The 25630-nt window shown below is 50.1% G+C and overlaps 1 protein-coding gene and 1 long non-coding RNA gene across 3 annotated transcripts in view; both read left to right on the top strand.

Annotated features, from left to right (window-relative positions):
- KCNQ3 (potassium voltage-gated channel subfamily Q member 3) overlaps positions 1-25630 on the top strand; it is a 308991-nt gene that overhangs the window by 114965 nt on the left and 168396 nt on the right. The window lies entirely within an intron of this gene.
- Positions 13681-15540, top strand: LOC131494651 (uncharacterized). 2 transcript variants are annotated; one of them, XR_009253525.1, is made up of 2 exons: positions 13681-13760; positions 14913-15540. It is a non-coding gene; the product is annotated as an uncharacterized LOC131494651 (long non-coding RNA). The 2 variants fall into 2 exon arrangements; XR_009253526.1 differs by having other exon boundaries at positions 13690-13760; positions 14341-15540.

The following is a 25630-nucleotide window of genomic DNA, read 5'->3' as shown; positions in this document are numbered from 1 at the left end:
TTCACATACTTTTAATTGCTGCGTAATATTTCTCCCCTTGGATTTTGTTTAAGGGAGTTATTATGTTCCATTATTATGTCATTATAAGTAAGACTCAAAGACTTTACTGGACCTATATCTCTGACTGGGTTTTAAACATGTAGGTGGGCAGTTTGCAAGCCTAAATGCACTTTGCCTGGATTAATTTACAAGATGTAATTACTGGTGTACTCGCTTTAATCAATAATTGAGAATTCTGTTTTACTGCCTTCACGACTTATTTTATGGGTGTGCAAGGAAGTTCACTTCATTTTCGTTTCTTTCGGTTACTTTTAATATTGACCATTTTAGGTATTTGTCATGTCTTCAGGTCTCTTTTTTTAGGCATCAGAGAGATTTCCCACAAATAGAAGTTCCACAGGCTGATAAACAGAGTTGCTATTCTAAACAGTTAAAACAACTGTGATCCGGGTGTCAGCAGCCTGAAGAATTCAGAGGATAAAAAATAGTGATTTTTTTTAAAAGGTCAATACATAAAAGCCATGTTGGAAATAAAAAAACCTTTGCCTAGGAGCTATCATGAGGCACGGACATCGGTGGGGAGTGTTGTTCAGGGAATCTGGGGGTGAGGGGCTGGGGAGGTTAGTCCAGAACAAATCCCACATGAAGCCAAGAGGTCTGCTTTGGGCCAGGTGTTCCCGGCGCAGTTCCATTCGTGGCCAAAGTGCTTATCTTCAGAGTGTCCCCTCGAGAGCGGCGTGAGAGTCCAGCGTCCCAGCTTCTGGGCCGTGTGTCCTGGAGTGGTACATTCATTGCTCAGTACTTCTGTGAAATGGGCTACCTGGCTGGGGGTGAGGACCAAAGACTAAAGCAGTAGGTGGCCTCTAACCACGAATGGCACACTGGTTGTTTCCTGACTTGGTTTTAGAACAGGCTTGCTCTGTTTCTTCAGCCATCCATTGGTGAAGAGTCCCCCGCAATAGCCCCAGATTCCTCTGATGGTCTCGGAGTCACCGTAATGCCTTGCGTTTTTAGAGGACTTTGCAGGTTGTGAAACACGTTCGTGTCTGTTATTTTCCTCGGTCCCCACACTAACTTGTGAGGAAGGTGTCCATCATCATATCTTTTAATTCTTATTCTTGCATTTTCTAGCCGGGCGGCCTTGGGAACGGCAACGGCTCTCTGGGGCCTCAGTTCCTACTCGTTAGTCCTGGCTGGTGCCCTCAGCACCCAGATTCAACACTCCTCTCCTGTGACACCACCTCCAACCCCCCAGACAGGCTGGGTCCCTCCATGGTCTTTTCATCCTTATGACACCAGCATCATGTCTTTTCCATTGTTTTCTAGCACAGCGGTTAATACGCACTTGATGAAAGAATTTGTGCTAGACAGATACCCAGCTGAGGATTGAATGGGCTGGTGTGTGCGAAAGGGCGTTGGAGGTGTCCACTCATTGTTGACTGAATGCATGTGAATTCCTTCTCTCTGCCCTTGGGATTACAGGATTGGGCAAGACTTTACTGTTCTGTCATCAAATTTCTTAACCAAGGGCACCTGGGTGGCTCAGGCGGTTAAGCATCAGACTTTGGCTCAGGTCATGATCTCGCGGTTCATGAGTCCAAGCCCCGCGTCGGGTTCTGTGCCGACAGCTCAGGGCCTGGAGCCTGCTTCAGATTCTGTGTCTCCCGCTCTCTGCCCCTCCGCTGCTTACACTCTATGTCTCTCTCTCTCTCTCTAAAAAATAAATAAACATTAAAAAAATTTTTTTTTAAATGTCACATCCAGTGCAAAAACCCTCCCACAGTCACTGGATTAATCAGTAATCCTGTTTCTCCCAAGGAGGCTGCTGTTGTGTAAGAGGTCTTGAGGTAGGGAATGTAGACTTCTCCACCCTGGAGAACACAACCATGAAGGGACCTCCAACACAAGAGAAACAACAAAAATTGTCTTCTTCCAATTTTCCTGATGATAGCTCCTTTCCATAGACCATAAATACATCTAAGATAGTCAGGGTATAAGTGAGAAAACACGGAGGCAAGCCTTTGGGGTCTGGCATCACAGGGCCTGGACACATCTCTTATAGGCTGTCAGGTATTAGGTTGGGTGATATTAATGCCTGTTGTCCAAACTGTCCTGGGTTAAGTAAGGCCTGGTAAGCCAACCATTGGCTGCGATTTGGGGAACTTGCATTGGGTGCTAAGTGAGGGGGTGGAATGAAAACCAGAGAGATAAGGGAAATCAGGAGAGTACACTCTGGGGGTGTCTGGGTGGCTCAATCAGTTAAGCATCCGACTTCGGCTCAGGTCATGATCTCACGGTTTGTGAGTCTGAGCCCTGCATAGGGTTGTCTGTTGTCAGCGCAGAGCCCCCTTCAGATCCTCTGTCTCCTTCGCTGTCCCTCTCCTGCTTGGGCTCTCCCTCTGTCTCTCAAAAAAAAATGAAAAAAAAAAAAAAAAGGAGAGGAGAGGAAAGGATACTCTGGACTTAAGCCCATAAGAAGAGCCAAGCAGAAGCCCGATAGAAGCATCACCTGAAGGGCCTGGGAGGCGAGGCTGAATCCAGGTTACCCTTCTTCCCCACCTTCTTTTCTGGCACAGTCCCTTTTATAAATGACCGCTGTGTGCCCAGCACTGTCCTGGACCCCAGGGACACCAAACAAGCTTCATGACCTTCACAGGTCTAAAGAGTGAGACAAAGAGTGAAGGGGAGAATAAAGGCATAAGCCAGGGAAGATGAAAATAAATTGAGGTGATGCCCCAGGGAGGCAGGAGGTGAGGGAGCAGGAGGGGTGGGTGTCGGGAGAGCCTGGTCTGCAGGGCAGAGGTACCAGTGCCTGAGGGCCGCCCCTGGCGCTGTCTGAGTGGAAGGCCTTGGCCAGCAGTCCAGAGGGATACGATCGGGGCCGACCCCTCTTTCAAAGACAGTTCTTTTCTGTGAGGTGCAAAGTGCGATCCTTCACGCGTTCTGCCAGCGGTTCCTGAGCACCTACTATGTGCCGGGGACTGTTCCAGTGATCGGCAGAAGCGATGAACAGAACAAGGTCTCGGCCCTCACAGAGCTGTCATCCTGGCTGGAGGAGACACACAATCAGCAGGGAGACCCAGTGTCGTAGGTCAGGTGGGCATGATGGCCATGAAGCAGAAGAAAATGGGATGGGGGACAGAGTGAAGGAGGTGGGGCACGAGGGAGGGAGCTGCAGAGAAATCTAGGCCGTGGGGTTGCTTGGCTAATTCCAGGAACGGCAAGGGAGCCAGCATGTGCCGGTGGGAGGGGGGACAGGAGACAACACCACAAGCTCTGAGAGATGAGAACTTCTCTGGCCACAGCAAAGGGCTTCGTCATGTGGCTGGTATCCCAGTCAGGGGCCCTAGAATCTTAAGAACTGAGGCCGTGTTAGGCAGTGATAACCGGGAGAATCTAGAACGGAAGTTAAGGGTAGATGGTGTCAGAAAGACAGAGCTGTCCAGATTTGGGCCCGAGAAACTAAATTCGTATCAGATCCAAGGGGCTAGTGCAGGCCCAGGAGAGTAGATGGGAGTCAGAAGCTGGGTAAACACAGGAAGGGAGTAGGAGGGAAGCAGGAGAAAGTTCTGGGAGGGTTGGCAGAGATTGAGCCTGGGCTTCCTATGAATGCGATCCTAGTCACCTGCCTGGTGGGCACCTTGACTTAGGCTTGCCAAAGGAGAACCTTTGAATGACCATCAGGGTGCTTTGGAAACTCCCATTGAATCATTTGTTATGTCGGTGGCATCACCACTAGTTTCTAATGATCACTAACATGATCGGGAAGCACTACTCAACTCTCTCACCTGGTCACACGGGGGTAGTTGGATTTGTCTCAAGGTCTTTTTCCAGAGTATGTGCTCACATTCAATTGGTTGCTCTCTTCCTGATGCAGAAATCCAGCATCCCACTGCCCACAGACCTCTAACCCGCTAGCTTTTGTCCAAAGACCCTGGTGTCCGAGGTGCGCGGTGAAGCCGTGTAGCGAAGGTGTCGCCGCTGGCTTGACCCAAGCAGAGGAGGCCGAGAGAATGATACACCCCTTCCCCAGAGCTCCCAGCGGGACAGAGCCTGGAAGGGCTCCCGGAATATGAGCCCATCCGAGATGCAGACAATGAATGGTGCTCTAAGCCAGAAGCAGTTCCAACAATTAGAAAGTATTCGGTTAGAAAGGAACAGGTTGCCTAGCAGGATAAACTTGACCTGAATCACAGATGAGACGTTTTTCCCTCTTAGGCTTAAACCAACGAGCGAGAGGTTTCCTGCTCTTTTAAATGGTGGGTAACGTGGTTGAGGGCCCACTACGATCCAACTGGCATGTTATGTGACGCTTTCTCATTCTACTTGACCCTCACAATTATAGTGTGCTGTTCCCAACTGACAGATGGAGAAATGGGGGCATGGAAAGGCCAAGTACGGGACCAAGGTCAAAGAGATGGCAAGCATCAGGGGAGTTAGTGCAGAGAATTTGTTGATGAGCACACGGAAGGCAGAATTACAGCGACAGACAGGGATGGCCCCAACCCGTTGTTCTCCATCCTCTGTGAGCTGCTGGTGTGTGTATGTTTTCTATGGAACCGTGAACTGCCAGTCTGGACCATCAGGGAGGCTTTGGGGGCTCACAGACCCCCTTTAAAATGTTTTGAAAGCACTGAGTCCTTGTCCAGGAAAAGCGTGCATTCACACAAATTAGTATTTATCTCTGGGGTTCATACTCACCCACAAGCACATCCCTGGACATAAAATGAACATTCTCGAACCTGTCCGGTTCCCATATTGCAATTCCACATCGATGTTGTTAACCTCTGGTGGGGTTCCTCCATGCTTTCTGAACACCTCCACGTCATGGTTGCAAGCTCACTGCCTCCTCACCTCTGGAAAGCTCCGTCAGAACATTTCCCCCCGAATCAAATAAATAAGTCTGTCACGTTCTGTTTGGTCCGAAGTTGATGGTGCTGGTGGAATTCTTGAGCTAGAAGGAACCAGACGTCTCTAGGCTGACTGTGCCCAGGGTGCCTTCTTGATGTTCTCCTTCCTCCAGATGCTCTTGGGTTTTACAGGAAAAGCCTTCTGTGGCTGAACGAGTCTGGACACGGCCTCCTGAGACAGAGCTGGCCAGGATCCCCAGCAGAGCCATGGCGACTCCCAAAAGGGGGTCCAAGGAGGGGGCATCTCCCAAACCAAGTAGGCCTCAGCATGTGTTCTTTGGAGGCATCTTGAAGGTCTCGTGTTTCTCAGAAAACACTTGAGTCAACCCTGATTCAGCCCAGGCCCCTCCCTCGTTGTAAGTGGAGGAAACGGAGTCTGGAGGCCCTGAAGCTGGTTTACGAGAGTCATCCACTCCTCCTGCCAGAGTCACCGTCTGTCTCCTCCGTGCCGGGTCCCACTCGGGGGATAAGACCTGGCCTCTGAGCTCAAGAGGCTCATTTTTTTGTGGCAACACGGACGGACGAATGATCACTGGACTCCACAGACACAGTCGTGAAGAAGCGGCTTCCACGGGGGGAGTGACGTTTCAGGTGGGCGTGGGGATGGGCGGAGTTTGGATGAAATGAACATAAAGGGCCTTCCAGACAGAGGGACCTTGGGGCCAGACCACAGACACCTTTAAGGAAGGGCCGTGTGGAAGCCCAGTACGAACTCCGCAAGCCATTTTGCGACATCGGCTGGGTGTCCCACGGTGTAACTCGATTCTGACTGTCTACCTGCAGACAGCCTCAGATCTCCCAGGTTAAGGACTAGGTCCCACGACACTGTCCCGGCTTCAGGTGCCAGATGCAAATCCAGGTTGTCACCTGTGCCTCTGACCTACCGCCTATAACTCAGAGTTCCCAAATGCCCTCTTCAGATTCGATTCATTTGCTAGAACTCAGGAAGACAATTTATTTACTAGATTATTAGTTTATTATAAAAGGACATAATTCAGGAATAGCCAGCTGGAAGAGGTGCTTAAGGCAAGTCTCTAGGGGACCCAAGTGCAGGAGCTCCTGTCCCCGCGGGTCTGGAGTGCGTGACCCGCTCAGCAGGTGGATGCGTTCAGTAACAGGAAGGCTCGTCAGATCTTGTTCAAGAGTTTTTGTACGGCTTCATCTGTGGCCCACCCTCCCTTCCCCTCCCAGAGGTCAGTGGAATGGCTGTAAGTTCCAGCCCTCTATCACTTGGTCCTTCTGGTGACCAGTCCTCTGCTGAGGGTACCTTGCCCCGCCCAAGATGCCTCATTGGCACAGACTCAGAATGAATGACAAAAGACCCTCCTGTCACTTAGGAATTTGCAAGAGTTTGAGGAGCCTTGTGCCAGGAACTGGGATAAAGACAAAATATGTTAATGTTACAGCAGCGCCAGGAGAGGCAGGTGACTCACCTTGCAAGAGGAGCTTGTCGCTGGAGAAGGAGCAGCCAGGGCTGAGATGAATCGGGGTGGGGGTGGGGTGCCTCACGAAGGGCTTCAAATGCAGCACTCCGGGGGCCCGGCTGGCCCTGGAGCCTTGAGAGTGTGGAGCAGGCAGACTGTCTTACCAGGATCAGAGGGGCAACGGGCCTGAGACCAGCGTGAGGCGGGGCCGTGAGTTTGGGGCACTACAGACTCCACAGAGGGCAGGTGAGAGGCTTGACTTGGGGAGTTTGGGGCCGCAGCTGCCTCTAGTGATCGATGTCCCTCTCCCCCGTCTCCTTTCAGCGGTGGCTGCCCCGGGGCAGCTCTGTGTGAGCTCACGCTTGCAGACTGACCTTGCACGGCCTGCGTGCATGCAAGCTTAGTCCGCGGTGCAGGGCAGTGAACGATCCTGGCGTCCACTCAACCACTGGGGGGAGAGGAGACGTGGGCCAGTGTTCCAGCCTCCTGCCCTTCCCGCGGATCCTTCTGGGAGACTCTGTGGGAGCTTCCTAGGTGGTGCTGGGGGAACGGACCCGCCGTTCTCCGCAGCACAGGCCCACGCTGGCTTTCCTCTCTGCCTCCCTCTCCCCACTCGCTCCCTCACTCTAGCTTCCTGGACTCACCTCCCCAGAGAACCGCCCACCCCAGGCCCTTTTCTCAGGCTTTCCTCTGGGGGAAACCCAAACTGAGACAGGGACATAAAAGGAAGTGGGTGTTGTTTTTGTTTTAAGTCAAGTGAATCTCATGCCAGATGGCCTGACTGGGTGAGTAACGCAGTATTCTCTGGCTCACTCAAAAAAAGATGATTTTCAAGATGTTCGCGGTACTCCCTGGGTAAGTGACTCAACTTCCAGAATCCCAGGGCCTTTTATTACTATTATCATAAAAAATTTGTTTTGGATCTACTTCATTTTCTCCTATGCCACAGGGCTGTAGAGCCTCCCACCTGACACATATTTAAAAAGCTATCTAATCTGGGGCGCCTGGGTGGCACAGTCGGTTAGGCGTCCGACTTCAGCCAGGTCACGATCTCGCGGTCCGTGAGTTCGAGCCCCACGTCAGGCTCTGGGCTGATGGCTCGGAGCCTGGAGCCTGTTTCCGATTCTGTGTCTCCCTCTCTCTCTGCCCCTCCCCCGTTCATGCTCTGTCTCTCTCTGTCCCAAAAATAAAAAAAATAAAAAAAACGTTGAAAAAAAAAAATAAAAAAAAAAATAAATAAAAAGCTATCTAATCTAATCCTAAACTCGTACTTAAATTGCCTCTGTATCATTTCTGTTAGGGACCCACTTCCCTTGTTTCTCTCCTTGTGATGGGGGAGCTCACTACCTTGCAGACCCTACCCCTTCCTAGGCAATCGCTCAACAAGTCAACCCCAACAGATATTTAGTGAGCATCTGCTAAGAGCTCGGTGTGGGGGTTTTTGAAAGCGTTCATCCCGGCTTACTTTCCTCCCAGTTGTAAAGCATGTGGGAAATAGCGCAGAAGTCTGATGGGGCCACGTCTCAGCTCTGTTGCTGATAAGGATTCATCAGGAAATGGGGCTCTGTCCTGAGCCAAAAAAGCTTCCTAACAGACCATGGGACAATGGTCCGTTAACAAAAATACAGACCATGGGACATCCCTAAGGGGGAGAGGCAGGTCTGCAGAGTGGACGTACATCCGGCCAGCTCTGTGGAGGACTGGGGTCTAGCTGGTGGCTCTTGTGTACTGAGGAGCCAGGTCCCCAAAGTAGGAAGGTATCCATGGGTGGCCTCTGAAGCATCGTGCCTACGTTGTAGAGAAGTGGGCACCAAAGACCTGGCAGCCTGCCACCGTCTCCTGGGGGAGTGCTGGCCTCCCCTGGGACCAGAATGGGACTGTAAAGAAAGAGGTGACAGATGTCCTGCCATTCCCACCCCAGTCCCAGCGATTAGATGTGTTAGATGAAGGGACAGACTCCCTCTGACACTTGCCCCAGTGCACAGCCTGGGGAAGTCAGAGGGCAGTGCGAGAAGTTTGAGAAACGTGACTGTGACAGTGATGTTGAGCCCGGGGTGCTGGGGCCTTGGAGATCATTTCAGCCAGCCATTCTCCTCCGGGTCAGTTCTGCTCCCCCCAGGGGACACTTGGCAATGTCTGAAGACACTCGTGATTGTCACAATGGGAGAGAAGTGCTACTGGCATCCAGGGAGTAAAGGCCAGGATGCTGCCAGATATCCCACAACACGAAGGGACAGCCCCCGCCACAAGGACTTAGCGGAGCCTGAATGTCAGGACTGCTGAGGTCACCACGCCCTGGTTGAACCCAGCCGTCTGTTTCCACGTACCAGATCTGGAAACAGGCCCTGACATGTGACAAGACAGCCCGAGGCTGCACGGTGGGCCAGGGGAGGAGCAGGGGCCAGAATCAGAGTGCCCCTGCCTCCCAAACCAGGGCTCCCCCTGACTGCCACGCCACCTCCTGAGAAAACAGTGCCCAGGAGATGTGTGCTCAGGGGAGGAGGAAAGGACAAACCTAGGAGCCCAAAGCTAGACCATCTGGTGCCACGCACATCTGGCTGGGTGCTCCCCAGTCCCTAGGATGACAGTACCGGTGAGGAGGGGCGGTGCAGGAAAGTGTGCTCAGGGCGGGAGCTTCCGTCTGAGGGAGGTTAGGGGGCCGATGAGGTGGCTCTGTGCCCCTGCTGTCCAGGGCGGCCTTGCGTGAGCAGCGACAATAGCTGTTCTGGGCGTCAGCACACTTAGGAGTAGGTGGGGAGAGTGTGTGTGTGTGTGTGTGTGTGTGTGTGTGTGCATTACCATGGCAGTGGTTAAGACACAGGTTCCGGAGTCAGACTGGGAAGGAATCCTGATTCCCCCCACTTGCTTCCGACTCAAACGTAAACAAACCACTTCGTCTCTCTTTGCCTCAGTTTACCTATCTACAAAAACGAGGAGAGTAAGTCCCTTCTTCACATGGCTGTGGTGAGGCTTAAAGGGGGCAATGGCCAGAAAGTGCTTAGGGACACACGAACTCTCAGTAACCACTGGGACTCACCACCTCACTTGTCCTGAAAAGCACAGCATTTGGGGCCGAAGGGACTTCGGGGGGCACCCCAGCTCTCTCTGTTTACAAGGGATGAGGCTGTGGTTCAGAACGCAGGGCTCACCGTCTCACAATAGCCCGGGACAAGGCCTCCTGCCCCAACCCAGAAGTCTTCCCAGAACATTTATCTTGGAGAAACTTGGCTTTGAAGGGACACTTACGTTCCCCTCACTGTGGTGCCAACCTGATGGCTGGGGTGAGTGGCCTGAGAACAGAAGGCATGTCTTCTGCTGCTTTTTGACTAGCAGGGAACATTTACGGGGCCTCCACTCAGTGCCTGGCACTGTGCTCAGAGTCTCATAAAACCCCCCCATCACTCCTGTGATGGTCTCCCTCTTACACATGAGGAAACAGAGGCTCAGAGGGGAAGTGTGATTGCCTGAGCTATCACCTACGTAAGGGGCTGCGCTGACATTTGAAGTTGGTCTGCCCTCACAGCCCTGCTTACCTGACTTCCTGGAGCCCAGGCGATGCCTGCCTTTTGCCGTTCCGGTTTTCCGAGCCCAGAGGACCATCTGAGAGTCTGTGCCGTCTTTGGTTTACGAAGGCAAATTGAGAACCCAGATAGTTAAGGGGATTTGGCTCGAACATTTCTGGGGGTGAATGTGCCCCAGAAGTTCAGCGAGCCTGGACTCCCTGTTTGCAGGTGGCAGAACCCTCACCTGCACTAGTTCAAGTTCAGAGGGAAAGATCTTGGCTCGTGTCAACAGACCACGTGGTAGTCAGGCTTGGTTAAAACCAGACATGCTCAGAACCTGTCGGTCTTCTCTCTCACCCCGCTTCTCTCTGGATGCCAGCTTTCTTTTCTCAGACCCGCTTTCCCACAAGAGTGGAATTGTGATTGCTGCCAGTTCAAAACTCACCTTCTAATTGCTTTGGGTTCTTCCTCTTCAACTCATTTGGAAATTCCAGGGAAAGGTTCTGATTGGCAGGCTCGTGGTCACATGTCAATCCCTGAGCCAATCGCTGTGGTAGAGAGGCGGGACTTTATGATTGCCCCTCCCACCACAGGGCGGGACCTTCCCGCCTGGACAAGTAAGTCGGGAGGGGTGTGGCCAGCATGACCAGGGTGACAGGAGTTCCCCAAGCAAGCCGGTGGTGGCGCCTGGTGGTGCGAGGCCCTGGGGCTCTGGCGGGCACCTCGGTCGCTGCTAGAAAAAGGAGCGCGCTCTTTCTGGATGTGTGAGCCTTGCTCACCACAGGTAACAAATAGCCTCGAGATCTTTTTATAGCAATAATTTATGCTCACTGAACCCGCAGCTCTGCGGTAAGGTAAAGGGAGGCATTCTACATCCCGACCTCAATCTGGTTTCTAGAGGGGCTTTGTGACATTTCCACAAATAGACCAGTTCTTGATTAAGTAGCCTAAAGAACAGGCACATTGTCTCTTCACCTAGAGCTTCATGCTGTTGCTGCCCTGAGGACTGTTTGAGAACTGACACTCTTGCTGAGTGTCCTCCAGGGTGGTGCCCCGGGGACAGCGCTGATACCCCAGGCAGGCTGCAGGGCTGCTGAAGCCCTGCACCCAGCCCTCCCCACATCAGAGGCTGTTTGCTGGGAAGTGGAAAGAGCAGTGGCGACCAAGGGGTGCTGGGGGTGCCCGATCCACTCTGCAAGCCCTGCCATAAGGGAAAGAAACGAGCTTAAGGAGGAGTTCAGCCCCCGGGAGAGGAGAGATGGGACCTGGAAGGCAGGATGTCCCTCCGTGCAGAGCAAGACCAGGCTGCCTTCTCAAAGAAGGTAGGAATATCTCGAAAGAATTTGCCTACCAGAAGTGGGGTTGACCCACCACGGAAGTCTGGCCATGGAGAGTCAGAGGAGCAGAGAGGGAAGCGTCCCCTGAGCGTTGTCCAAGGGAGAGGCGGCACTGGCCCAGGAGCACGACCTGTCCGGTTTTAGTGGCTGCATATCCTTGTGGTGGAAGGTGGAAATGTCAGGCTGGCCAGAAGCTCAGCGCCAGGAAATACTCAAATATGTAATTAATGCCACGTGTTTCGTTTCCTGTCTCACCCAGACAGCTTCTGGTTTGCAGCTGGCCTGCAGGGAGAGACCGCCCTGAGCCAAGGAACTAACGTCTAGTATCCTTGGCAGTTGTTCTTGCTGTGCAGTGATTACTTGGCATGCTGGTTTATACATCAATCTTTTTGAATTGTGTTAATGTGAGTCTGCCTATGATAGGGGAGACCCTGAAAATGGCAAAGACACTAATGCTAAGTTCCATCCTGTAAGGGTACGTGGCAGCCAGCTGCCTCTCGTATAAGTATCCATCCCTCTTAGCTTTCCTTCGGATTTCTACAGTGGCGATCCTGTGAGTGTTCAGCAAAAGTTGGGCACCAGGAGAAAAATCAAACAAGCTCCTACATCTGCCATAACGTACACAATTCAAGCCCCCTCTTTTTTTTTTTAAGCCCCCTCTTATCTGCAGGGCATGAAAAGACAATATCGTCACAGTCCCCAAGGAGCTAAGTAGACAGATAAGGAACACACACATGTAACCACAAGGCAGTGAAAACCTCCGCCTGTAGCCATTTTAGAGCTTACGCTGTTCTCTCTTGCCTGCGATCTCACCCTTTTGCTATTACAAATCCAAAGTCTGTGAAGGCAGGTAGTGCTAACTCAAATTACAGATGACGGAATGACACAGAAAGGTTAACCAGATCTGCCCAAGAGCCGATTTGGACACACGTTTGCCCAGCTCCCCAGTTTTGGCCCTTTCTGTGTGCCAATAGCTGCCCCGAGTTGTCGATCAATTTTTTTTTTTCTGGTAGTCCTTCTGCCTGCAAAACCTCTCCCTCTCCTCCGTCTCCCTCCCCACCTTCCCTTCTTCCTGCCCCTGCATCCTCCCAGTCTCCCAGTCAGAATCCTACTGCCAACCCTTCTATAAATCCAAACCGTTTATCCGGGAATTTATCGGGCATCGTGCTAAGTGTGGAACTAGAGGGTCAGGACAGTGAGGAATAGGCAGATTCCCCAAACCTCCCCAAAGAGAGAAAATAATCCTTAACTGTAGGAACCATGATGGAGCTGTCAAAAACTCATGAAACCAGCTATGAAGTCATGACACATGAGTCACCGAGTATTTCTGCCCTAACAGGTGACAATAGCATAATCTCCATCAAAAGGAAAAATAAAATCAAAGAGAAAAAAAAAAAAAAAAAACCACAGAGGAGCGCCCTTGACATAAAAGGAACAGTTGTTGTTGTCACTTGCTGGCGCCATCTTGTGGTTAGAGCTGGTATTCCCAGAGCTGAGTAGCAACACCGCGCTCCCTGTGCCTTGCTTCCCCCAAGCACCAAGGTGCCCTTGTGTCCAGGGCAGCATCCGACTTAATCACAGTGACTTTCCTATGTCAGTCTTGCTCTGCTTTCCTTAAGTTGCCATGACTTTTCAGCCTCAGCACTCTTGATATTCCCAGCCTGAGGATTCTTTGTTATGGGGTCAGTCCTGCGCATCGTGAGGTATTCAGCAGCATGCCTGGCCTCCAGCCGCTGGATGCTAACAGCATCCCGACTAGCCTTGTGGTCCGGTCCGATGGGGGAGCCTCCCGTGAAGGGGAGGACAGATGGATTCGCCAGGCTCTGGACCTGCGCTGTCCAGCCGGGTAGCCAGTAGCCCCGTGTGGCAATTCACATGTAAATTAATTAAAATCGGATACAATTAAATATATACTGTCTCCATCACCCTAGCTGCGTTCCAAGGGCTCTATGGTGTCATTCAGTGAGTGACACCACATTGACAGCCCAGAGAGAGAACGTTTGCTTCTTCACCAGAAGTTCTGTCCGACGCTGCAGCACTGGATTTCCCACACAGCATGGAGACCCTGAATTGTAGCCTTTGCTAGATTCGAGCATAGGTATCCCCCAGGAAAACTTAACTTCCGCCGCTATGCAAACCAGCAAACCTGCGGTGCGAATTTACACAGAGATATTTTCAGTGTTAAGTAACCACCTCTGAACGTGTTGATTCCAAATTAGGGCAGTTCATACCTTGGTTTGTCATCCCCGAAGTGTTGGTTCCTGATTAGAAGCTGCAAATGGTAATTCACTTCTCCTAGGGTGTGAATTACAGTTAACTTGTAGGAACAGATCACAGTCTTTATAATGCAGTACGTAAAACAATTTTTGTTCATGTTTATTTTTTTGAGAGAGAGACAGAGACAGAGACAGAGACAGAGCAGGAATGGGGTAGGAGCAGAGAGAGAGAGACACAGAATCCGAAGCAGGCTCCAGGCTCGACGCGGGGCCGAACTCACGCGAGATCACGCGAGATCATGACCTGAGCCGGAGTCGGCCGCTTAACCGACTGAGCCACCCAGGCGCCGCTATGATGTACTATTTTAATGTGAGTGGCGCTGTGCGAAATGCAGCAGAGGCTCTGAGAGGTGTTAAGTCCTGTCCTGCCTCTGAGCATCCTCTTGTGCTGGTCCTCTTACCTGGATAACTCTCTTTCTACCTGGCTGGCTAACTCTTACCTAATCCTTCCTGTCTTGACGTAAGCATCATTTCTCCAAAAACGACCCTCTTTGATGTGGCCATCTAACTAAGTTCACTCGTAGCTATTCTTCACTCCGAGGGTCCTGTCCTCTCACCTCACAGCACTTGTCATTGTGTGTTGGCTTGAGTGTTTGGCTCACCCTTTTCTCCTCCCCTCCCTCACTGGCAGATAATTCCACAAAATAGAACACAACCATGTTGTTCACTGCTGTGTTTCCAGCATCAGGACATTAACTATCATGCAAGCAAAAAGCAAAGCCAACAAATAAGTTTTCACAATGCTAAAAAATAGTCTGGGACGTCACCAGAGGGTACTTCCTAGGCTCGGGAAATATTGGATGGATAAAGGGAGGGCCGGGGACCTAGTGGGATCACACTGTTCATTGGTGGCCGAGTCAGGATTCGAATCCACACCTGTCGATTTGCAGGTGCTTCTTTCTGAGAACCACGGAGCCTAGGGGCAGAAGGGATCCTTAAAATCAGCCAGCCCAGGGTCTCCGGGAGCCAGGCTGATATGATACGTGGGTGGACGAGCCCACACAAGACGAGAGAGGACGGTGACAAAGCTGTCAGCGTCGCCAGTTAGAGCGAGCTCAGTTCAACTATGTAAAAACAAGACCAGCCAGTGACGTGGACTGCTGCCCGAACTGTTTTGCACTTGATTCCTCCTCCCCAGCATCTCCGTAGGTGCTATCAGCTTCCATTCCTCAAAAAGCAGTGCCGTGTGTTTGGGGGCCTCTTTGCCCACAGGCCATCCCCCCAGAGAGCGCTGGGCTGGAGGGAACAGCTTCCTGTTCTCCCCACCCCCACCAGACTCTGGCCTGAAGTTTGGGTGAGGCTGGCCAGTGAGATACCCTGCTGCTTCTTGGGCACCTGTTTGCTTTCCAACCCGTACCTCCCGGGAGATTTTTCCAGGCAGATATCGAGGAATTTGCTCCATCGTTTTGGAGGACCATCGGTTGCAGCTCAGCTGTATGAATCATCCACGTCCCCTCATTAGACTTGCTGAGGAAGGGGAAGGAGTGGTGAGTCAAGCTTCCGAGCCGTGATGGAGAGTGGTGGAGAGAGCTCCAGTCTTCCCTCGTGCTAACAGCATCACCCTCCCGGATCACTCGAGGCTTCTCAGAGGACGGCTGAATCATCCTGACCTTTAGAGATGCTCCCGCCCCCGCCTCCCTAGGCTCTGCTCACCTCAAAGGCGCTGGCATTTTCTCAGGGTGAGGTGATGCTTGCATGAGCAGAGGCCAGAAGAGGAAACGTAGCTGGAGAAAACCAGTGTGGAAATGCCAGTCTGCTCTTTCTGGAACCCGACAGCCAGAGCAAGGTGCCATATGGCTTCACATTCCAGATTTACTTGTAAAGTAACCCCTGTGTGCCCTCTGTGGTGGGGAGGGGAGGGACCAGCTGTGGTCCTGTCCTGGCCAGCATCCCTATCACCGTCCTCACCATCACCGTCACTGTCATTGTCACTGTTATCGTTATTATCGCCATCACATCATCACCATCGCCATAACCCTCACCCTCACCATCACACCATTAACATCACTACCATCACCATGGCCATCATCATTGTCATTGTCAATGTTGTTATAGCCCTGATGGATAATAAATAATAAGTATTTATCGAACTCCTATTTTGTATCAAGTTCTGTGCCTGTCATCTCATTCTCCTATCATCTTATTCTCCAAAGCTCTTGCATTTTAGAAATAAGGGCCCTGAGACTAAGTGATTTAGGTAATGGGGAGAGAAACCTCCCAATTATAACGTGTCAGGGTAGGATTCAACCCAGACTGTGGCCCGTCCCAAATTGTGCGATCTCAGTGTACGTGAGATTCTCCCTCAATAGTGTCTATCACAGCTGTACTCAAGGAATTATTCATGTGGTAATGGCCTTCCTGATCCGATGTAGGTTTCATGGGTGAGGACCGCGTTGTTCACTGCTACATCCGTAGTGCAAAGCCAGTCAGACCTGGCACATTGTGGGTGCTCTGTACCTACTAGTTGCTTGAACAGGTTCTTGGAACCATCACACTCCTACAGTTTTACATATTCTATGCAAATTCCAAGTGTATTCACCTTCATTGTATTTTTTAAATCCTTCTAGGCAGATCTAAGGCAGGGAGGCAGGACAGGTATGCATGATCATATTCAACAAACTAGAGAAGCTGAGTGAATGCAGCTACTTTATAATTGAACCAGAACTCCAGTCCTTATTTCTGATCACCGATTCAGTGATACTCTACATTTCATCAGGGTCATAAGTGTCAGTATCTTGCGTGACAGAGAGGAGTAGGGATTCACCCAAAGTCCCTCAGCAAATCAGAATTGCTACACCGTGACCCTTGATCAGCTCACCAAACGGGAACGTGGTCTCGCAAAACTGGTCCCGCAAAACCATTGACCAACTGGTCCCGCAAAACCATTGACCGTGTGGAGCTGTATGTTGCCAGCTAGGCTGACCTTGAGAAATTGATCACTTTATCATAGCTCCTTGCCCTCTTCTTCGGGTTACCACCCATCTTTTGTTTCCTGACGTCTTTTCACCCTTTTTTTCAAACCTTCAGGAACCCACCACCAAGTTGCCCCACCCAAAGCACGCAGTCCCCTTTTCGGCACCGGACTCCACCCCTTGCTCTTCTCCCACCTCCCTTACTTCTACACTGGCTTTGTCTTACCCATCATCTCTATGCACGTGCCCCCATCAGCTACCTGATGCCTGCACCTGTGGCCTATGCTGGGTCTTTCCCAAGAATATAGACAAAGTCACTTACTATGTGTTACTTACCTGGGCTCTGGACATTCAAATTCTGCGGATTCCGACCCTGATGAATTATGTGACCCTTGGCACTGTTTTTAACTCTTCTGGGCCTCAGTTTTCTGATAGTGGAGTTATAACCACCCCTGCATAAGGTTTTCTTAAAGAGCCAGTGAGTCAATATGTGTAGAGTGTTCAGGACAGCGTTTGGTACCTGCAACAAACTCAGTAAATGTCTGTTTTATTCGGCTCTGAAAATGACGAGTACTCTGCACACACAATCTCATTTCATCCACGTAACAGCTGTGTGAGAGCAGTACTATTATTTACAGTCAGATTTAGATCTCTCTTCTTCTAGTGCCCGTGTCTTTTTCCTCATATTGAAAATGAACTCAGGGGCACCTGCGTGGCTCAGTCGGTTAAGCGTCCGTCCGACTTCGGCTCCGGTCATGATCTCACGGTTCGTGAGTTCGAGCCCCACACTGGGCTCTGTGCCGACAGCTCAGAGCCTGGAGCCTGCTTTGGATTCTGTGTCTCCCTCTCTCTCTGTGCCTCCCCTGCTCACACTCTGTCTCTCTCAAAAATAAATATTAAAAAAAATTTTTAATGAACTCATTCATTCATTTAAGACACCTTGTTCTTTTCTCCATATAATGTCATGATCCTATAAAAAATCAATTTGTCTCTTTAGGGAGGCCTTTCAGGAGAGTGTCTATGGTCAGACATTTTAGGCACCACTGCCTCCTAAGAGAGTAGATGCTTGTGGCTGACAGAGACAGGAAGGAAGGCACTGCAGTTTCCCTGAAATGACACGAGGTAGGATGCTTCCCACTCAGCCCGTGCATGGATGTAGCTTTTTGGCAATGTCTTTGAATATGACACACTTACGAAACTACTGGCAAGGCTACGTGTTTAGCAGATGAGAGGGTTACTTCTAAATTTATGTTATTGGAGGATGGGATACTAGTCCGACAATACTCTGTACGTAGTGGAACTGTCCTCTCTACCTGGATATCCTTGGATGGGGTCACAGCGTATCACTGGAGAATCTTCCTTCCTCCCTGGGTGTATTTCATAATATACCTTCTCACTTACTGAAATCATGTTCCCAAAGAGGCTTGGATAATCCGTCCCCCCCCCCCCCCCGACCCCTGCCAAAAGTACCTGTACACACAGGCCAATTATTGCCGAGCAACGGGCTTCATGTAAGCACAGAGGACATGCAGCTTCTGAGAATATTTGTCCTCTGTTCTGCCATAGTCTTCAAAATAGAAACATGAGTATCCTCTTGTCTGCAAATCTTATTCCATTTCCTGTCTTTGTCACTGAACGGATTTGACACAGATATGCCTTTCATTCCAGGGTAGGAAAGAAAATATATGTAATTGAGAAGCGCATACTGTAAAGGTTGGCAGAACCACATGCAAAGTCATTCAGGACCTCACATGGTGGTCCCCACAGGAATGTCACCTCTGGCTTGCCAAGTCGGGGCGGGAGTATCTCTTGGGCGGGAGGAGTAGCTGGGAAACCAGCTTCTCATTGGAAGGTCCCTGAGGAAGCCACAAGCAGCACCTGGGTGGTCATGCTCTTCCTGCCTTCCAGAATGAACCATCATACCTCATCCCAGATGGCCCTTCACGAGGCAGGCTGGAGCCTTGACGTTAATTCCTATGAGGTCAGCGAGCTTCGTCTTCTTCAGTCTCTGCCTGCTTTGTGTCCATAGGCCCAATCTAATTTCATAGCACTGCTGTGGCTTTCCTGGGTGTATTTTCCCAGCTCGATGCCCGGGACACAGATGGGTTTAGTCGGGGCTCTGGTTCCAATCTGTGGTGCCAAGACCTGAACACAGAAGAATGTACTGCAGGCCAGGCGGTGTGATGTTTACGCCATCAGAAGGATATCAGCAAAGTTGCGTCTTGCCCCCGTCTAACACAGGGTCTGGAACACAGGGTGCCCTCAGTGAAATCGTAGCTAACCAAGGACTGAATAAGTGATACAATGGATGAGTGAGTGACTGAATGAGAGAAATGGAGTGAGCAGTCCCACCCATTGAACACAGTAGCCCACCGGGGGATTGGAGAGTCTTCAGGATGGAGAGGTGGCCAGGCAAGCAGGCCTTCTACAGGGTACATGTTAGAGCAGGACCGGATTAAGCCCTGCCCTTTGCTGTGGCCTTCGGGCACAGAGACAAGGCGCCAGCCTGTAGGAAGAGCTCACAGAGCTCAGCACAGGGCCCTTGGAGAAGTGACCCTGTGCTTTCTTCTCCTCCCCTGCAGGTGATTTTTTTTTAAGGTATGTCGTGTAAGAAAATTGGTGACAAGGGAAGAAAGGCCCTGTCTCATGAGCGAGAACTACATATGATCCATGCTCCATGTGTTTGCTCAGTGATGTTTAGACTTTTATGACCGTACCTCCAGAAGTATTGAAACACTTTTATTGTGAAGGAACCACGAGGGGAAAAAATAAATTATCATACGTTTGAAGCTTTGTAGTCCAGAAGTTAGAAACCCAAGTGTCCATAGGGGCCTGGCAAATATTACAAAAGGGTAATGTGCCCAACTGAGACAATAGGGATTCGTGGGGCTTGTGAGCAACTAGGAAGGGCTGATTTCTCTAAAGGGAGAAACACTGGTTCCACTGACTGCCACCAAGTGGGAATGGAAGCCCAGTGTTACCAGATCTCATTTGTCACAAGAGAGGGCAAGTCTGGATTTTTGTGCTGATGATCTTCAGTCTAAAACACCTCATCAACTTAACAAAACAGATTCACAGGCCAAATTCTGCCTGCAGGATGCCTGTTGGCTGCCTGTACCCTACTTGTCCCTCTATCCCTTCTGAAACAACACCCGAGAAGGAAGGATTTGGGAAATCAGATGATGACTTGGGTAATGAGAGTAGGGGTGGTGATTCCTTCTGGGAGAAGTCTCAGTAGATGAGAGAGAGAGAGAGAGAGAGAGAGAGTGAGAGAGAGAGAGAGATTGATTTCTGGGTGAGTGGGAGGTGAAGGAATGGCCCGTCTTTGAAGAGATATGATGGCAAAAAGAAAGGGTCATGGTTTGTGTTTGAACGAGGGACAATCAAGTGAGCTCAGGGCATAGAGAAAGAGGCTAGGAGATCAGCATCACCTATCTGAATTTATGGAAAACCAACCATGGGCAACAGTGGATGTGAGATTGGGCAAGGGAGGGGTCAGTGATTGATGGATCAATAACCACTGGAGGTCATTGACTGGATCGAGGACACATGGAGAGAGTTCGTTCAATAAGCAGAAAGGGCACTTCTGCAAGTCTAGAAGGAGCAGAAATAGGAAGAAGAAGGGGCTGGGTAGAAGAGTCAGGATGTTTTTGTGCATGCAAAGCCATCCCGTTTAGTGGAGAAGAGGTGGGACTCATGAGAGCTATTTTTATCTAGTGAAAAGTTCATGGTTGTGTGAAAGTTTTATACCAAGTGATTAGAGGTGGATAAGCCCCGTGTCTCTTTTTCCATAGCTTTCTAAGATTAGAGAGATGATGGATAGGTTTACAACAGAGAAACCAGGTCTGGATTAAACCCACAGTGGAATGGGCCACTGTGTGCTTTCATCCATTCACTCAGTCACTCATTTTTCACAGACTTGTTCGTTTATTCAGTTATGAAATTGTGGTGCTGGGTGCTGAGGATAAAGAAGGTCTCACAGCTGAAGAAGGGACCATAAGACATGTACATACACAATTGTGATCCGAGGTAGGCTGTCCGCAAAGGTAGGCCAGAGCAAAGAGATGAAAAGCTCAGGAGTTAGGGGCAGAAGCACCTGGGAAGTGGAGGCCACTGAGTTGAACGCCTCAGGATGGAGAGAACTTGTATCCTCGTGCATAGATGACACTCCTGGAAAAGTGTGACCGTGTCCGCTCTCCAACAGGCACCTCTGCCATTGAATTTCATCAGTGGCTCCTGCCCGTGAGGCGCTCAGGCATTAATGTGGAGCTCAGGAGGACATTCCTACAACAGTGCTCGAAGCTTTGCCCCCTGGGCGGCATAGCTTTCTCTTCCCTCTCTCTTTGCTCCCTTTAGACCAGGACTGTCCAGTAGAACTTTCTGTGATGGTGGACCTCTTCCGTACTTCCACTATCCAATATGGTAACCACTAGCCACATGTGACTATCGAGCACTTGAAGTTTGGCCGGTGCCACTAAGAAACTGAATTTTAAATTTGATTTGATTGTAATTAATTGAAATTTAAATAACCACATGGAGCTAGTGGCTAGTGCGTCGGATAGCACAGTTTGAGACTGAGGACTCCTTCCGGTTTTCCGTGTCCATGCAGCATCCAGCTCAGTGCTTGGTGCTTGGTCAGGTGCTCAATATATGTGCAATGAAGGAAGCTATATCTTGCTGCTTAAAATCTAGACTGCTGCTCTAGAGGAGAAAATATCTGTTTTTAAAAATTTTTTGTTGTAATACCAGTACAGTTCAGACAGTGTCATATGAGTTTCAGGTGTATAATATAGCGATTCACCAATTCCGTACATTACACAGGGCTCATCATGGTAAGTGTGCTCTTAATCCCCATCCCCTGTTTCTCCCCACCCCCCACCCACCTGCCCTCTGGTAACCTTCGGTTTGTTCTCTAGAGTTAAGAGTCTGTTCTCTGGGTTGTCTCCTTTATCCTATTTGTTTTGTTTTGTCTATTTTTTGTCTTTTTTGTTGTTGTCTTGTGTGTTTTTGTGTTGTCTATCCTATTGTGTATTTGTTTTGTTTCTTAAAGTCCACGTAAGAATGAAATTATATGGTGTTTGTCTTTCTCTGACTGACTTATTTTGCTTAGCGTTATAGTCTTTAGCTCCATCCATGTCATTGCAAATGGCAAGCTTTCTTTCTTTTTTAGGACTGAATAATATTTCACTGTGTCTATGTATATACCACATGTTCTTTGTCCATTCATCTTTTGATGGACATTTGGACTTCTTTCAAAATCTGGCTACTGTAAATAATGCTGCAATAAACATGGGGGCTCGCATACCCTTTTGAATTAGTGTGTCTGTATTTTGGGGACAAACAGTAGTGAAATTACTGGAGCCTCAGGTAGTTCGATTTTTAACTTTTGGGGGAACCTCCACACTGTTTTCCACAGTGGCTGCACCAGTTTGCATTCCCACCAGCAGTGAAATAGGGTTCCTCTTTCTCTGCATCCTCGCCAACACCTGCTGTTTCTCGTGTTGTTGACGTTAGCCATTCTGACCGGTGTGAGGTGACATCTCATTGCAGCTTTGATTTGCATTTCCCTGATGATGAGCGATGAGGAGCCATCTTTTCATGTGTCTGTTGGCCATCTGTATATCTTCTTGGGGGAACTGTCCATATATTTTGCCCATTTTTAACCAGATTGTTTATTTTTGGGTTTTTTGGATTTGGGGGTATTGAATTGTAAACGTTCTTTATAGATTTTAGATACCAACCCTTTATGAGATATGTCATTTGCGAATACCTTCTCCCATTCCATGGGTTGCCTTTTCGTTTTGTTGATTGTTTCCTTTGCAGGGCGGAAGCTTTTTATCTTGATGTAGTCCCAGTCGTTCGTTTTTGCTTTTATTTCCCTTGCCTCAGGAAGACATGTCTAGAACAGCATTGCTATGACCAGTGTCAGAGATGTATTTCCTGTGCTGTAGAAGACAGAATATTTTTATAGAGAAGACCTTTTTACCCCTGAGCATGTCCCCTCCTATGGATTTGGTTTTGTAAATTTGCCAGTAGAAGGTGCCTTATCTACATTCCCAAGGTCAGTGTGGAGCGTGAGGCCCAGGCTTTGAGGGAAGGGGAGGCTATTATTCCCCAAGAGGCGGAAAAATTGGAGTTTATGGTCAGGATAAGAGCACTGGGGAGACCAGACAGGGTGGAGCTGAAGACAGAGGCCATGTGCTTGTCACATCCCCATAACCTGCCCCCATCAATCTTAACAATCCCAACTGATAAAATGTTTTGTGTGAGTGGATATTTTGAAGAAACCAGTGAAGAGGCTGACTCTTGTCCCCTGGGGTGCAAAGCAAAACAGAGACCCCGCCCAGCAGGAAATCCTGGGATTAGCAGGTTCTTTTAGGCAGCAAAACAAAGCACTACAAACTGCATAGGTTATAAACAACAGAAAGTTATTTCTCCTAGTTTGGGGGCTGGAAGTTCAAGACCAGGGTGCCAGCATGGTGGGGAGAGGGCCCCCTTCCAATCCTCCTCCTTCTCGCCTTGTCCTCTCCTGGCAGAAGGGAAGGACCAGGGAATGCTGCGGGGTCCCTTACAAAGACACCTGCTCCATCCATGAGGACTTCCCGCTCATGACCTGAGCGCCTCCCAAAGGCCCCACCTCTTAACATCCTCACATGTGGGTTAGGATTCCAACATGTGAATTCTGGGGGAACACAACCTCTCAGGCCATTACAGCGGGTATCCGAGGGAATGCACTGACCCCCCCAGGCATTTAGGATAGCTGAGGACACACTGGCTCTGTTTAGATTTTTGAGGGCTGAGGGGGTCTCTAGGTCCCCTGGTTTAAACTGGTGGGATGGATGAATATAGGAGCAAATGTACAGAGGAAGGAAAAGAGTTAAGAGATAATAGACAACGTAGATTCTTGTTCTCCTGAAAAAGTCATCAGTCCTCGCTGCGAGGGCCCTGGCCCGGCTCTAGTCCAGCCCCTGCCTTGTTCACAGGAGGTGCCTGGGGCCCAGAAAGGGTGAAAGACTGGCCTGAGGCCACACAGCTGCCTGATGGACGGTAGGACAGGAACTGGTTCCATGTCCCACATCTCTGATTCTGATGGCTTTTCCACCGTATTCCAGGTGCTCTTATACTGTAGGAAATGGGATTTCTCAGTGTGCAGCTCCTTTAATGGGTTTGCTGAGGGTCCCTCCTCGGGCAGTGCACTGGCTTCTCCTGAGGTTTGCTGAGCCAGCCTCCCCCACGTTATATAAGCTCGATTAAGAGACAGACACCTTGAGGAGGGGGTGAAGAAAGACTAGGAGCTCGCATCACTGGGAGGTCTCAGCATCCATTCTCCCCCCACCACCCTCTGCGCCGTCACTCCCCCCCAGAGCCACTTTTCTGCCTGGCTGTGTCCTGCACGAAGCAGCTCGATTTTCTCTGTGTCAACGTGTCTTCAACAGGAAAGGGCATTTGCTGACAAACAAGCAGCCTGTTCCTGAGAGCACAGATGGGAATTCTGGATGGGCGGGCGCCGTTTGGGGCTGATGATAGCGAGTGTCCCCTTCCACCCTCGGCTTCCCCCCGCACACCCCTGTCAGACCACCGAGTTCCAAAGAGCAGTGACAGAAATAACAGCAGTAGTAGTGAAATGAACAGTCCCCAAGTGCGAGCCACTCTTCTGAACACTATCAGAGATTAACCATCCAGCAGCCCCCTGGGGTGGGTCCCACCATTATCCCCAGTTTACAGTCCCCAGAGAGGGCAGGAGGCTTGTCCAAACTCACCCAGTTAGGGAAGGGCGGAGCTGGGATCTGAACCCAGCCAGCCTGACTCTCACTGATCCCCGAGTAGGGCCGAGTAGGGGGAGTCCCGGGGAGCCGGGGAGCCCTGATCTGGCTCTGCCTTGCACATTAGTGTGTGACCTTGGGACCACGCGGAAGCCCTGACCTTCAGGGTCTCCCAAGCGGGGTAACACCTGCTCTCACATCATTGTCGTGAGGACTAGAAGGAACAACGTTTGCATAGTGGTCCTTCCATACTCCGCCCAGCACCCCAAGGTTCTCAGCACATAGAGAAGGGAAAATTACAGAAGTCATCTGTCTCTCTAATGCTTTGACCATCTGAGGCTCGCCACTACATGTTCCGTTCCCTCTTACTCAGCTCACCCCTACATAGCCCCGATTGGTTCCCATTTTTCCTGTGTCAGGTTTACTTGGAAGAATAGCTGGATGATAGGAACATTCCGTGCATTTTATGGGGTTTCTCTCTTGGCCGGTGTTTTGCAGAGTTCATTTCTGTCCTGTCAGACTTCCAGGTTCAGTTTCGTAGCACAGAATCAACCCCCCAAAGGTCCAGGGGCAGGGGAGAGTATAGGGTATATTGAGTGTTTATTATATGCCAGGCATAGGCTAAGGCACGTTGGTTTTTATCCTCGCACGGAGTCCAAATGCATTTACCCATAGCTGCGATTTCTGCATCATGATTCCTCCATGCAGAGCCCACAGCTTCGGGGGTTGTGCTGAGCCCTTGACACTCTGTGAATTCTGTGTCTATAGAGTGTGTTCAGAGTCCCAAGCTATTGACCAGCACAGAGCATGCTGGTACCAGCCCATGATTCATAAGTGGGAGCTGACTCTGTGTCACTTGACCTGAGGAACAGTTATGTTGCTGATCAGTCCATGGACAGGCTTCAAGGCCTCTGCTCCCCTTGAATTATATGTGGCCATGGCCAATGCCAGCTCATGAAGGAGCTTTATACAAATTAGAAAAAGGTGGATCCCAACATCTTCAGGAGGAATAATTGCAAAAGGGGCCTCCTCCTTGGGCAGGCTCGTTGCCAAAATGGAATTCCTGCTCCAGGAGACTCGGAGACTCGGGGCTTGCTTAGTGGCATTTCAGCCCGTCCTGGAGGACTTTTGTGCCCTTGTGCAGTGCACAACCTGAACAACCCTACAGGGTTGTTGCCTGTGAATTGTTGCCTGTGCATATGATCATTTTGGAGAGACAGTTTTGCATTGGGGCATCTCTGATCCAAAAAAGATTTGATAATCAGTAGTGATAAGATGAAGGGTGCTTAATACTGAGAATAACTATGAGGAGGAAGAAGGACAGCTGGGAGGAAGGGGTGACAGGTCAAGTTCAGGGAGGATTTGGCCAAGCAGAGAAGAGGTTGGAGATGCAGCGTTTGGGCTCAGGACCCAGAGGAAGAGGGCTGCCAGGTTTCAGATCCTCGTATCCTCCTGGGCATACTCCTTAATCGTTATTTGTAAAGCAGGGATGATAAATCCTAGCT

This window comes from Neofelis nebulosa, chromosome 14, assembly GCF_028018385.1.
Source record: "Neofelis nebulosa isolate mNeoNeb1 chromosome 14, mNeoNeb1.pri, whole genome shotgun sequence".
NCBI classification, from domain to species: Eukaryota; Metazoa; Chordata; class Mammalia; order Carnivora; family Felidae; genus Neofelis; species Neofelis nebulosa.
The sequence above is the reverse complement of the archived record's forward strand: the minus strand, read 5'-3'. Positions and strand labels throughout refer to the sequence as shown.